This window comes from Carlito syrichta, unplaced genomic scaffold (genome assembly GCF_000164805.1).
Source record: "Carlito syrichta isolate Samal-C Ts95f unplaced genomic scaffold, Tarsius_syrichta-2.0.1 Scaffold303665, whole genome shotgun sequence".
Classification (NCBI taxonomy): domain Eukaryota; kingdom Metazoa; phylum Chordata; class Mammalia; order Primates; family Tarsiidae; genus Carlito; species Carlito syrichta.
Window position 1 is genome coordinate 73,141 of NW_007247761.1, and position 12,105 is coordinate 85,245.

Below are 12,105 nucleotides of genomic sequence, written 5' to 3' on the forward strand. Positions count from 1 at the left end.
GTTAAGGTTGTTGCCTAGTTATGACATCATTCTTTGTATTTATACTATACTCCCCTTACCCATTTTTCTTAAACAAAAAGACAGATCTCTTAGTAGAAACCAGTTTACGTATATAAAATACCTTAAACTACGAAGTCCAAGCCTAGACTTGGAGTGGTCTTAGTTTTTTAAAGTACTGATTTCTGTACTAGCAAAGACTTCCCTGAGAAACCATAAAAAGTGATACTTGCTTGACTGAGGAAAAACTCTTAAATAGGAGTATCTGTAGGTTTCTGAAAAGCTCTGTTCTGTACAGTTCTGCAATTTCCGAAGACATGCTAAGGCCTGACTGGGTCCATTCTGTATAGTTAAACATTCTGAAATCTGCACCTGACTAAATAGTCCATATTGCAACAATTTAAAAATCTATTGTCATAGCATTCTAACTTGTAGAGAGAAAAGAATTGTGAGAAGATCTAAGTGGCTTAACTTGATTCTTAGGATATTTGTCAATATAAAACAATTAGTTTTTCTTTTGTAGATTTCCTTGTGAAACCTTCTAGGAGAAAAAATTTGGGGACAAACTCATTTGGTAAGTTGGTTTTTATCCCCTTTATTCTTTCTGTGCTGTTTTGAGGCAGGTAAAAATTAATTTACAAATTGATTTGGGGGGGTCTTTGTCTGTGTTTATAATTTTTTGGATCAGTTTTTTTTATTGTTCATTTTCATGTTTTTTTTTATTTAGACCCAGGCCAGGTCACTTATCCCATATATAATTGTGCTGTAATACAATGGAAAGTTGTATTTAAGTTGAGATTTTATGAGTTGCAGCACTAATATTTGTCTAAAATAAGTAGTCTTTATCAATCTGCAAGTCTTCTAAATTGAAACTTGATTCTTGTCTGAGTTTTCTAAATTGGTGTATATCTCTATGAAAATCAAGGCCTCTTTTTACTAGAGTTAATTCAATAGTTCCCCTTTATCTTTGGTTTTACTTTCTATGGTTTTAGTTATCTGAGGTCCAGAAATGCAAAGATATCTTGAGAGAGTAAGAGTGATACCACTTTCTATTAACTTTTGTTAGTCTATTGTTATAATTAATTGTTCTATTTTATTATTAGTTATTGTTGTTCATCTCTTACTGTGCCCAGTTTATACATTTAGCTTTATCATAGGTATGTATGGGAAAAAACCTAGTATAGAGGGTCCAGTACTATCTGCGGTTTCACACTTCCACTGGGGTTTTTGGAATGTATCTCTCGTGGATAAGGGGGGATTATGTAGTACAAATGTGAATTTTGATGAGAAAACAGATTCTGAAAAATTTGCTAGTTCTTTCTTCATTGTAGATTTAATTCTTGTCCTTTCTCATAAAGTGTCTTTCTTTTCATAAATGTATGTCTGTGACTGCATAAATTTTTATTGCGCCCTATTTCTGCCACCTGTTTAATTTGGAGGAATTTTAATACAATTTTATTGAAAAGAGAAGTTATTGTTTTGGTTTTAAGTTTCTAAATACAAATCATTTCCTTGTTCAGGAACCTTTGGTTTACCATTGCTTCTACAAGCATTTAGAGTTCTTCACAAGTGAGCTTTAAACACATCTCCCACAGCCAGTCACCTGTTTTTCCTGTGTACCTAGTGTACCTCTTGTTGCTGCCATGCTGACCTACTTACTCATTCAGATACTCTTCAAGGTGCTTTTTTTTGTCTTTCTCTGCTGCACGTGCCATTCCTGTTCTGCCTTTGTCTCAATAGCTCAGAATCTGGTTGGTTCTGGAATCTTCCACAAAGCCTTCAGTAAGTGCCCAGCTCAGAAGCTGTTTCTCTGCCTTTTGCATTACCATAGGATGATAGTATGGTACTCTGCCTTATTAGTTATATTTGTCACTCACACACGATTGTGAATACCTTGAAGTCAAGAACTGTCTGCATATTTGAATTGTCAATTCACGTATACCCTCCTGGAGTCCTGGGATCCCAGTGCCTTCTCCCTATAAATTCTTCTTGACTAGGATTTTTGTTTAGGGTTTTGGTAAGAATAAGGAAGGAGAATAGATTGGTTCTAGTAGAGATTGGTTATCATAATCGTGTTGATTCAGGTGGTTGTTTTTCCTCCTTTTTTTGTATAATGAAAGATTATATAGTATATGTCATCTGTGTCCTTGTAGTACAAGTTTCTCAGTGTGTTTCTTGAGTTATTCTTGTCTGCAAATGTAAGTTTTAGTTTTTGAATAAGGAATTGAGTAATTTCTCTTTAAAAGATGTCAGAAGCCAGGCTCGGTGGCTTAGCCTGTAATCCCGCGCCTTTGGGAGGCTGAGGTGAGTTGACTGCCTGAGCCTGCGGGTTCGAGACCCGCCTGGGCAACTTGGTGAGACCTCATTGCTACAATAAATCGAAAAAAAATTAGCCGGGCATGGTAGCACGCGCCTGTAGTTCCAGCTACTTGGAAGGCTGAGGCGGAAGGATCGCCGGAGCCCAGCAGGCCAAGGCTGCGGTGGCTGGGAGCGACCACTGCACTCCAGTCTGGGTGACAGAGTGAGACTCCAACTCAAAAAAAAAAAAGATGTCTGAAAGATGTGATTCCATCGTTCTGTAGGAAGAGTGAATGACGCTTTACTTTTGTAAAGATTTTGAGAAGTCACAGCATGGAGTGGTATTGATGATGGAGCTGAGAGAAGCTTGTACATCCTTGCTGTCTAATTGTCATATTAAGAAAGGAGATCATTTGACTTTAAGGCTTAGAACAAGAATCTTATTCTTCATTTTCTCAGGGGGATTGCAGATTAGATCTGTAGCGAAGAAACTATATTCCTAACATATTACTTGACTATACAGTAATTAATACTTAAATTACCATAATAATGTAAATGTGGATTGCTTTTTAACCTTTGAATCAATATGTAGATAAAGCATCAAAGAGTTGCATTTGCAAAACAGAATGAGAAAATGTTATATTCTGGTCTGAAGAACCATCTAGGTTTGGAGGGAAAGACATAAATTTATTAAATTAATTTTGATGCCAGGAAACATTGTGTAAATTAATATAATATGTGCCCCAGATTAAAGAAGACTAAAGAGATATGAAAAATAGATTTAATATGTGATCTTGGACTGGATCCTTTACGAAAAGGGAAAAAATTGCTGTGAAGGATATAATTGGATTAGTTGACAAGATTGAAATAGAGGTGGTAGATTAGAGTATTATATCAGTGTTATATTTTCTGAATTTGAAACAAGAACTGTGGTTATATAAGAGATTATCTTTTTTAGGAAATATGAAAGTAGTAAGGGTTAAATATGGTATTCGCAACCCTCTCTTAAATAGTTCAGAAAAAAATAAGTAACTGTGTGTGTGCATGGAAAGAAGACAATGTTGGGAACTGTCCTATCCAAATACTTTGTAATGAAACATTTTATTTAGTGAAGTGCAGTCTTTATCTGTAGAACCATGTGTTGTCATATATGTGAGTATATATACATATTAATGATTTTAATGTGTGCTTATTATGCTAGTCACTATACTAAACACCTCATATATATTATGCCTTTTAGTTATTATTATTTTTTGAGTTGGAGTCTTCTCTCTCTTGTTACCCAGGCTGAAGTGTAGTGGCACACTCAGGGCCACCACAGCCTCGACCTGCTGGACTTAGGCGATCCTTCCGCTTCAGCTTTCCAAATAGCTGGAACTACAGATGCACGCCACCCCACCTGGCTAGTTTTTGTGATTTATTGTAGAGATGAGGACTCACTAAGTTGCCCAGGCTGGTCTTGAATCCCCGGGCTCAGGCAGTCCTCTCATCTCAGCTTCCCAAAGTGCTGGGGTTACAGGCTGAGCCATCTCGCCAGGCCTTATCTTTGAATTGTTACAACTCTTTAATGCAACAGCTGTTTTCTCATTGTTTTGCAGATGAAGACACTGAGGCTCAGAGGTAGCATGACTTGCCCTCAAAATCATAGAGTTTGTATATGGCAGAATTAGGACCTATATCTCATCTGCCCTTAGAGCCATTACTTTACATCCCTGATTGTTTATTCTTGAGATCGTTATCTTCACACTCTGTCTCAGGTTAAGTGAAGACCTTTTATGTAATAATTATTCTGAATTTCCTTTTACAAAACTTTTTTTGCAGATTTTCCTAGTTGCACATGTAGAACAAGTGTTTAAAAGTATTAAAAACAGGCTGGATGTAGTGGCTCAAGTCTGTAATCCTGGCACTTTGGGAGGCCAAGGTAAAAGAATTGCCTGAGCTCAGGGGTTCAAGACCAGCCTGGGCAACTTGGTGAGACCTTGTCTCTACAGTAAGTAAAAAAAAATTAACCGGGTGTGGTAGCGCGTGCATGCAGTTTAGGCAGAAGGATTGCTGGAGCACAGCAGGTCGATACTGGGGTGGCTGTGAGCGTGCCAGTGCACTTCAGCCTGGACAATAGAGTGAGACTCCAACTCAAACAAGCAAACAAAAAGTACAAAAACTAAAAGTCACTACTCCCACTCTCTTTCCTAGAGAGGTAACCATTGTTCACAATCACTATATAATTTTTCTGTGCATGTATAAACATGCTTCAGAATTAATACAAATAATGCTTATGCATATTTTTGTTCTAACTTTTTAAATTACACAACACTGAAAAAAGTCTACCAAATTGATAACTACATGTTGATTTTTAAAAAAATAAATAGAAGAGTACATATGCATAGTCTTTGACAATAATAACCCCTCTGCACTACAACCCCTCTACCCCCTAGTTTATATCTTTTTGCCTAGTAAATCCATTTTTAAGAATCAGTGCTACATAAATAGTGACTTGTGTAGAGATACAGGTAAGGATGGCTGTAGTGGTTTTTTTTTTTTTTTTTTGGTATTAATGGAATAATGGAAACAACCTACAACATATCTCACCAATTGATGAATGGTTGGGTTATGGTATATAGGGAAAGAACTGAACTTTTGCATGTTTGTACTGACATAGGATGGATTTGATATATTGAAGAAATAAAGTTGTAGAACTAATAAATACAGTATGACTTCCCCCTCCTATTTTGGGGGGTAGATTATGTGTCTTTGTACAGTCATGTACTGCTAATGATTTGGTTAACAACAGACCCAGCATATGATGGTGGTCCCATAAGATTATAATGGATCAGAAAAATTCTTATGGCCTAGTGATGTTGTAACCATTGTAACATTGTAGCAGAGTTACCTTATTTTTTAGAAATTCAGTGTATCCTAAGTGTAGTTTTAATAAAGTCTACAGTGGACTGGGCCCCGGTGTCTCATAATCCCAGCACTTTGGGACACTGAGGTAAGAGGATTGCTTGAGGCCAGGAATTTGAGACTAGCCTGGGAAACATGAGACCCCATTTCTGCAGGAAAAATAAAAAATTAGCCTGGTATGGAGGTGAGGCAGACTCAGGAGTGGATAGCATGAGCCCAGGAGGTCAGGGCTGCAGTGAACTATGATCTTGTCATTTCACTCCAGCCTGGCAACATAGTAAGATGCTGTGTCTTTTAAAAAATGCATTTAAAAAATCCCCAAATCTTCAGTATTTTACAGTGATGTCCTAGGCCTTCTTATGCACTTACCACTCACTCACTGCTCACCCAGAGCAACTTCCAGTCCTATAAGCTCCATTTATGGTAAGTGTCTTAAATTCTGTTTTAAAATATTTTATACCACATTTTTACTGTACCTTTTCTATGTTTAGACAAATACCATTTTGTTACAGTTACTTACAGTATTCAGTACAGTAACATACAGTACAGGTATACAGCCTAGGAACAGTAAGCTATACTATATAGCTTAGGTGGCATAGGCTAACCCATATAGGTTTGTGAAAGTGCACTCTATGTTGTTTGCATAATGAAATATCCTCATGATGCATTTCTCAGAACTTACCTTCAATCAGCAGCACATGACTGTATAGCCATAGAGAAGTATCTAGACTGAATTATAAAACAGTTAACAGTTATACTTATGTGTAGGTGAACTGAAAGGCAATAAGAAAGTGAGACGGGAACTTATATTAATTAAAAAATAAGTTTAATTTAGATATATTGGTAACATATCATTCACATATCGTACAGCTCACCCATTTAAAGTATATCATTCAGGGGCTCTGTATTTTCACGAAGTTGTGCAGACACCACCATAGTTAACTTAGAACATTTTCATCACCTCAGAAAGAAACACTACACTGCTTAACTCTTAGCACCTCTTTTTTTTTTTTTGAGTTGGAGTCTCACTCTGTCACCAAGACTGGAGTGCAGTGGCCGCTCCCGGCCACCGCAGCCTTGACCTGCTGGGCTCCGGCGATCCTTCCGCCTCAGCCTTCCGAGTAGCTGAAACTCCAGGCGTCGCTACCACGCCCGGCTAGTTTTTTGATTTATTGTAGAGATGAGGTCGCGCCAAGTTGCCCAGGCGGGTCTCGAACCTACGGGCTCAGGCAATCCACTCACCTCCGCTTCCCAAGGCGTGGGATTACAGGCTGAGCCACCGAGCCCGGTGTTAGCGCTTCTTATCCTGCATCTCTCCCAGCTCCTGGCAACAACTAATCTACTTTCTATTTCTATATGATTTTCCTGTTCTGAACATTTCATATAAATGGTATCATATGATGTGTGGTTTTTGTGGCTGGCTTCTTCACTTACCATAATGTCTTCAAGGTTCATCCATGTTGTAGCATGTATCAGTACTTCATTCCTTTTTATGACCAAAAATATTCCGTTATTTGGATATACATTTTGTTTATTCATTCATTAATCTATGGACATTTGGATTGTTCCCACCTTTTGGCTAATTTTTTTGAGTTGGAGTCTCACTGTTGCCCAGACTGGAGTGCAGTGGCCGCTCCTGGCCACCGCAGCCTCGTCCTGCTGGGCTCTGGCGATCCTTCCGCCTCCGCCTTCCAAGTAACTGGAACTACAGGCACGCGCTACCACTCCTGGCTAGTTTTTTTTTTTTTTTTATTTGTTGTAGAGATGAGGTCTCGCTGCCCAGGCGGGTCTCGAACCCGCGGGCTCAGGGAATCCATTCACCTCAGTCTCCCAAAGGTGCGGGATTACAGGCTGAGCCACCGAGCCCAACTTGTGTACATGTTTTTACCTGGACATATGCTTTCATTCTCTTGTGTATATACCTAGGAGTGAAATTGCTGGGTCACATGTAACTGTACTTAAGTGTTTGTGGAACTGCCAGGCTATTTTTCAAGGAGGCTACACTGTTTTACATTTCCACTAGCTGTGTATTAGGGTTTTTGTTTACTTTTTACACCCATATCTTAAATTTTTCTTACTAGGAATGTGCATTATTACTATTATAACTAAAAAATTAAGAAGTATTACACTGCTTACTGACTAACAGTAGTGACTCAATTTCTTCCTCTGGGGCCCAAGTTTGCTGTAATAGCCCCTGAATATTTCCTAAGAATTGACCATATCTGCTCTTTTTAAAAAAAATATACCTAGATTAGTATAATACTCTTTGTAGTTTTAAAAAAGAACCTTTAGCAGGTACTTGATTCAGATAGGTTGCAAAGTTGCCCATTATCTTGGGTTTTTCTTATGAATTTGGAATTCCTATAGCAATTGTGTCTTTCCTCACACGCTTAAAGCCAACATCTCTTACTTTGAACTATTTTTATGTTTTATTTTTTTCCTCTTTTGGACTATAGATTTTAAAATCTCTTAGCCTCCACATCTAGGCCACTACCTAGTTCTGTTAGTTATACACCAGGATACCTTTCACATCCTTATACTTTTATTTTATCTGTACTGCCTCCATTCTGAATCAAGCCACCGTCTTCTTCCTGTAATTGTCTCCTGATTCTTTTCTTTATTCTTTTCCTCCTCTAACTTATTCATTTCACATTAGCCAGAGTGATCTTAAATCACATCATGTCACTCTGCTGTTTGAAACCTGTCAATGATTCCCTGTTGTACTTGGACTATATTTATATTCTATGCTTACTACTATTTACATGATCTTTTCCTTATACATTTCTCCAACTTCAGGTGTGCCACTCTTCTTTCTGATTCCTTACATTCTAGCATTTTAGCTACAGTGGTTTCCTCTTTGTAGTTCTTCGGAATTGTCAGACTGTTTCAGGAACACAGGCTGTTTTCTGTACTCGAAACTTGCCTCAGCCCACAGAGAGACCTTTCACCGTTTTATCTGTGGTTAGGTCTTCCGTATCCCCACACCCTAGTCTCTGCCTTAGCTTCCTTCATCACACTAGCACAGTTTATCATTATCACTGTTTTTTGGGTCTTCTGCAGTGGTATGTAAGTTGCATTAGTGCAGAACCAACACTGTGTACTGTTTGACACATCATAGGTTCTTGGTAAATTTTGGTGGCCTGATGTGCAGCATGCCATTTTACAGTCTTTATTTGGTATAGAAGTGGAAGGCATCGTTTCTGGGTGAGCACTATGTTTAAGTTGACTGGGACTTTAAATATTAAGTGGCAAATCTTGGTATTTCTGTACTCGTTAAAAAATTCGACTTGTCTGGGAAGATAGCTTTTATGTTATGTGCTATAACTTGATTGAGAGCTTACTTTGTAATTGAATTTGATGTCTAGTTCATTGTCATTGCGGATGGGAACATTTTAGTTGATGCCTGTGAGAGTTTTTCTTTAAATTTTCTGGGAAAAAAGCATTTCTCTTTTGAGTTGGAGTCTCCCTCTCACCTGGGCTGGAGTGCAGTGACCTAATCATCGCTCACCCTAACCTCGAGTTTTTGGGCTTAGGTGATCCTCCCACCTCAGCCTCCGAGACTGAGGGACTTTTAATTGTTTATTTTTTTATAGAGATGAGGTCTCGCTATGTCGTCCAGGCTTTTCTCGAACTCCTGGGCTCGAGCAATCCTCTTACCTTGGCTTCCCAAGGTGCTGGGAGTATAGGCATGAGCCACCATGTTTGGCCTGAAAAAAAACAAAACAAAACTTAAGTCTGTTTTAAATCTGTAAGTTTCCTGTCCATCTCTGTCTTGCAGTTTTCTTTAAAAATTAGAGTTATTTTTCTGTAGTTTTCCATAGATTATTATTTGCATCCTGTAGTTCATTAGCAGTTATAAAATGATATCTAATTTTGTCTTTCTTTCTTAATGTATTAGGTAGAATATTTTCCTGATCAACTAGTTGACTCTGCACAGGTTCAGTTTGTATAAGACAGGCAGGATACTTAATTTCTTTCACCTTACTTACCAGTTTTCAAAAATATGAGGTTGATTCCTCAGCATCTTCCACATGTGTGTGTCTGTGAGAAAAAGAGAGGGTGTGTGTTTCATCATGAACTCGTTGAAACATAATGAAACTCAATCTATTGTACTTACCTGGTTTTGCACAAATTATTTCATTTTCAGCCAGTGAGTCTCTTCAGTTGGCTTTCAGCTTTTTCTGATGTACCCCCTCTGTAGTCTTTTAACTTGATTTCCCATTTAGCAAGATTTCCAAAACCAACTTGTACATTTTCTGTTCTAGATCTAGAACTGGCTATTTCTTTGCAGGAGACCTGGCTCCTTTTGAAGTGTTAATGAGTCTTTAGAGACTATAATCTAGGTGCTTAGAATGCTTATTGCTGCTGGGTTAATCTCATAACTTTTTTGCAGCAAGATTATTTTTATTTCATGAAGAGTTTGATCATATTCATGCTCTTCACCTATATTTTAAATATGAACTATAATTCACATCACATAAAATCCACCCATTTAAAGTATACACTTCAGTGGTTTTTAGTATATTCATAGCATTCTGTTCTGCAAACATTACCACTATCTATTTCTAGAACATTTTCATCACCCACACATAGACCCCATGTCCATTAGCAGTCACCGCTTATTCTTCCTCACCCCAGCCACTGGCAATCACTAATCTATTTTGTGTCTCTCTGGATTTGTCTATTCTGGACATTTCACATAGATGGAATCACCCACAGTATATAGCTTTTCGTGCCCTAAGTTCTTTCACTTAGCATAATGTTTTCATCCATGCTGTATCATATATCAATATTTTACTCCTTTGTATTGTGCAATAATATTATATTGTATGCATATTTATATATACAAAGTTTACCATGTTTTATCTATTCATCGATTGTTGGACATTTGGGTTGTTTCCACTTTCAACGATTGTGAATAATGCTATTATGAACATTTATGTACAAGTTTTTATATGGACATGTGTCTTCAGTTTTTAGGAGTGGAATTGATGTGACATACAGTGACTCTGTAAAATTTTTAGTAACTCCCAAACTTTTACACAGAGGTTGCACCATTTTACATTCTCACCAGCAATTTATGAGGGTTTCACTTTCACAGTCCACTTACATTTTTGACTTTGGTTTCTTTTTTTTAATCACTGATTTTATTTATTTAAATTTTTAAATTTTAAAGGCGTGGGGTACACTTCTGGGGTACAAATGTTCATTATGCAGGTACCCTTGTTGGTGAGGTATGTCCCCTCACTCGCCTGACAGTTTCCCACTACTGTCAATTCCTTTCTTATAGTATAACAATAATTGCTCAAGGTCCACTTATGAGTGATGAGGACATTGGTTACTTTATCACTGGAGTTATAAAAAAACTGTGTAAAATATGTCAAACTTCCTTCCATTTAAGTTATTTAAGAAAACAGCTGTTTGAGTGTGTATGTGATGCTGTCATTAGATATTTTGTCCTAAAGCACACATTCCCTTTGCATAACATTAGAACAGTTTTTTAAAAATAGTTAATTCTGCAGGTGTTTATTTTTTAAAGAGTTTCCTTACAATAGCATCCAGTTCTAATAAAGTCATACCCTCAGGAATAATTTGCTTTTGCCTCTCTCTTTTTAAAATTCAACAGGTGCTGCCCTTACACATTCTTACCTTTTAACCTAAAACAGTACTTGTCTGTTACTCCCTATCACCAAACCCTGATTTATTTTCTTTGCAATGCTTACCAACTACCTAACATTAGACATCTGTTTCTTTGATTCTAGTGGGGAAGATAGTGAAATTAATTCGTTGACTTTTTGTTTACAACCGTCTCCCCAAAGTCTAGAACAGTGCCTGGCATGAAGTAGGTATTTAATAAGTATTTATCAAAATGAATGAATAAATGATATACTTTTATACTAGTTTGGATTCTTAAGCTAGGTCAAATCACAAAGATTTGGTTTTGGTTTGAAGAGCGGTAAGAATGATGACTCTGACTTGGTTCATTACTGAACCTTCTGGTTTTTCCTCATCCTTCCAGCTGCTGAAAAATGGAATACTGCAAGTCCCTGTCCTTGGGCTTCTTAGCTTCTCTGTTTATACTTGCCTCCTGCATTTGGGTTTAATGCCTTCCACACATTCATGTCTCCTACATTTATATTAATATCACTAGCCTCTGACTTCTTGATCTCCAGGCTGGTTTATCTAGCACTGTACTTGGCATCTTCATTTGGATAACTGCTAGGCATCTCAATATAACTTGTCTACAATGGAACCTCTAATTTCCTCTTTCTCCTCCCCTACCGTTTCCATGGGGTGTGGAATCCAGTTTTCTTATGGACATCCTTCATTGATAAATGGGAAGTTCTTGCTTCCAGTTGCTGAGACAAAATGCTTGACTTCAGTCTCATATTTAATTCATCAGCTCAAATTCTATAGGTAGTTTTTTCAAAGTATATTCAGAATCCGGCAACATCCTACCACTTCCGTCACTACCTTTTAAGCACTATATTGTCTCTTGCTAGGATTATTGAAAAGCCCTGTGATTGGTCTCCCTGCTTCCTCCCTTGCTCCTCACCCAATAGCCTTGGCTGTTCCCCACCCAACAGCCTGTGATTCTTTAAACTGAGTCCACTCCTCTGCTCACAGCTCCCTAACACCTCGACATGATCTGGGCCCTCTCTTACATTGTTCTTAAAGAGTTTATGTTGAATATTGAAACTCAAGCTCTCTAAATTACATTCTGAAAGTTAAGCAAACCAGAAATGTTGGCTTTGCATGGGACTAATCTGTTTAAAGAAAAGAGCTGCTCATTGACTTTTTCATTAGCCTGTCTTTGGGTTTCTGCTCCTTTTTTGTTCTTAAAAACACAGGTAAAGATATTAACACTATTTATCAGTTTTCAGAAGAGCATAGAATATGTGGATA

At 37.6% G+C, this 12,105-nt stretch overlaps 1 protein-coding gene across 2 annotated transcripts in view; it reads left to right on the top strand.

Moving 5' to 3' along the window:
- Nucleotides 1-519: 519 nt before the first annotated feature.
- Nucleotides 520-12,105, top strand: part of MTMR3 (myotubularin related protein 3) — a 71,426-nt gene continuing 59,840 nt past the window's right edge. For both annotated transcript variants that reach the window (XM_008058948.2, XM_021712825.1), the window contains exon 1: nucleotides 520-571. The gene's annotated coding sequence lies outside the window, so the exon portion shown is untranslated. The remainder of the gene's footprint in view (nucleotides 572-12,105) is intronic.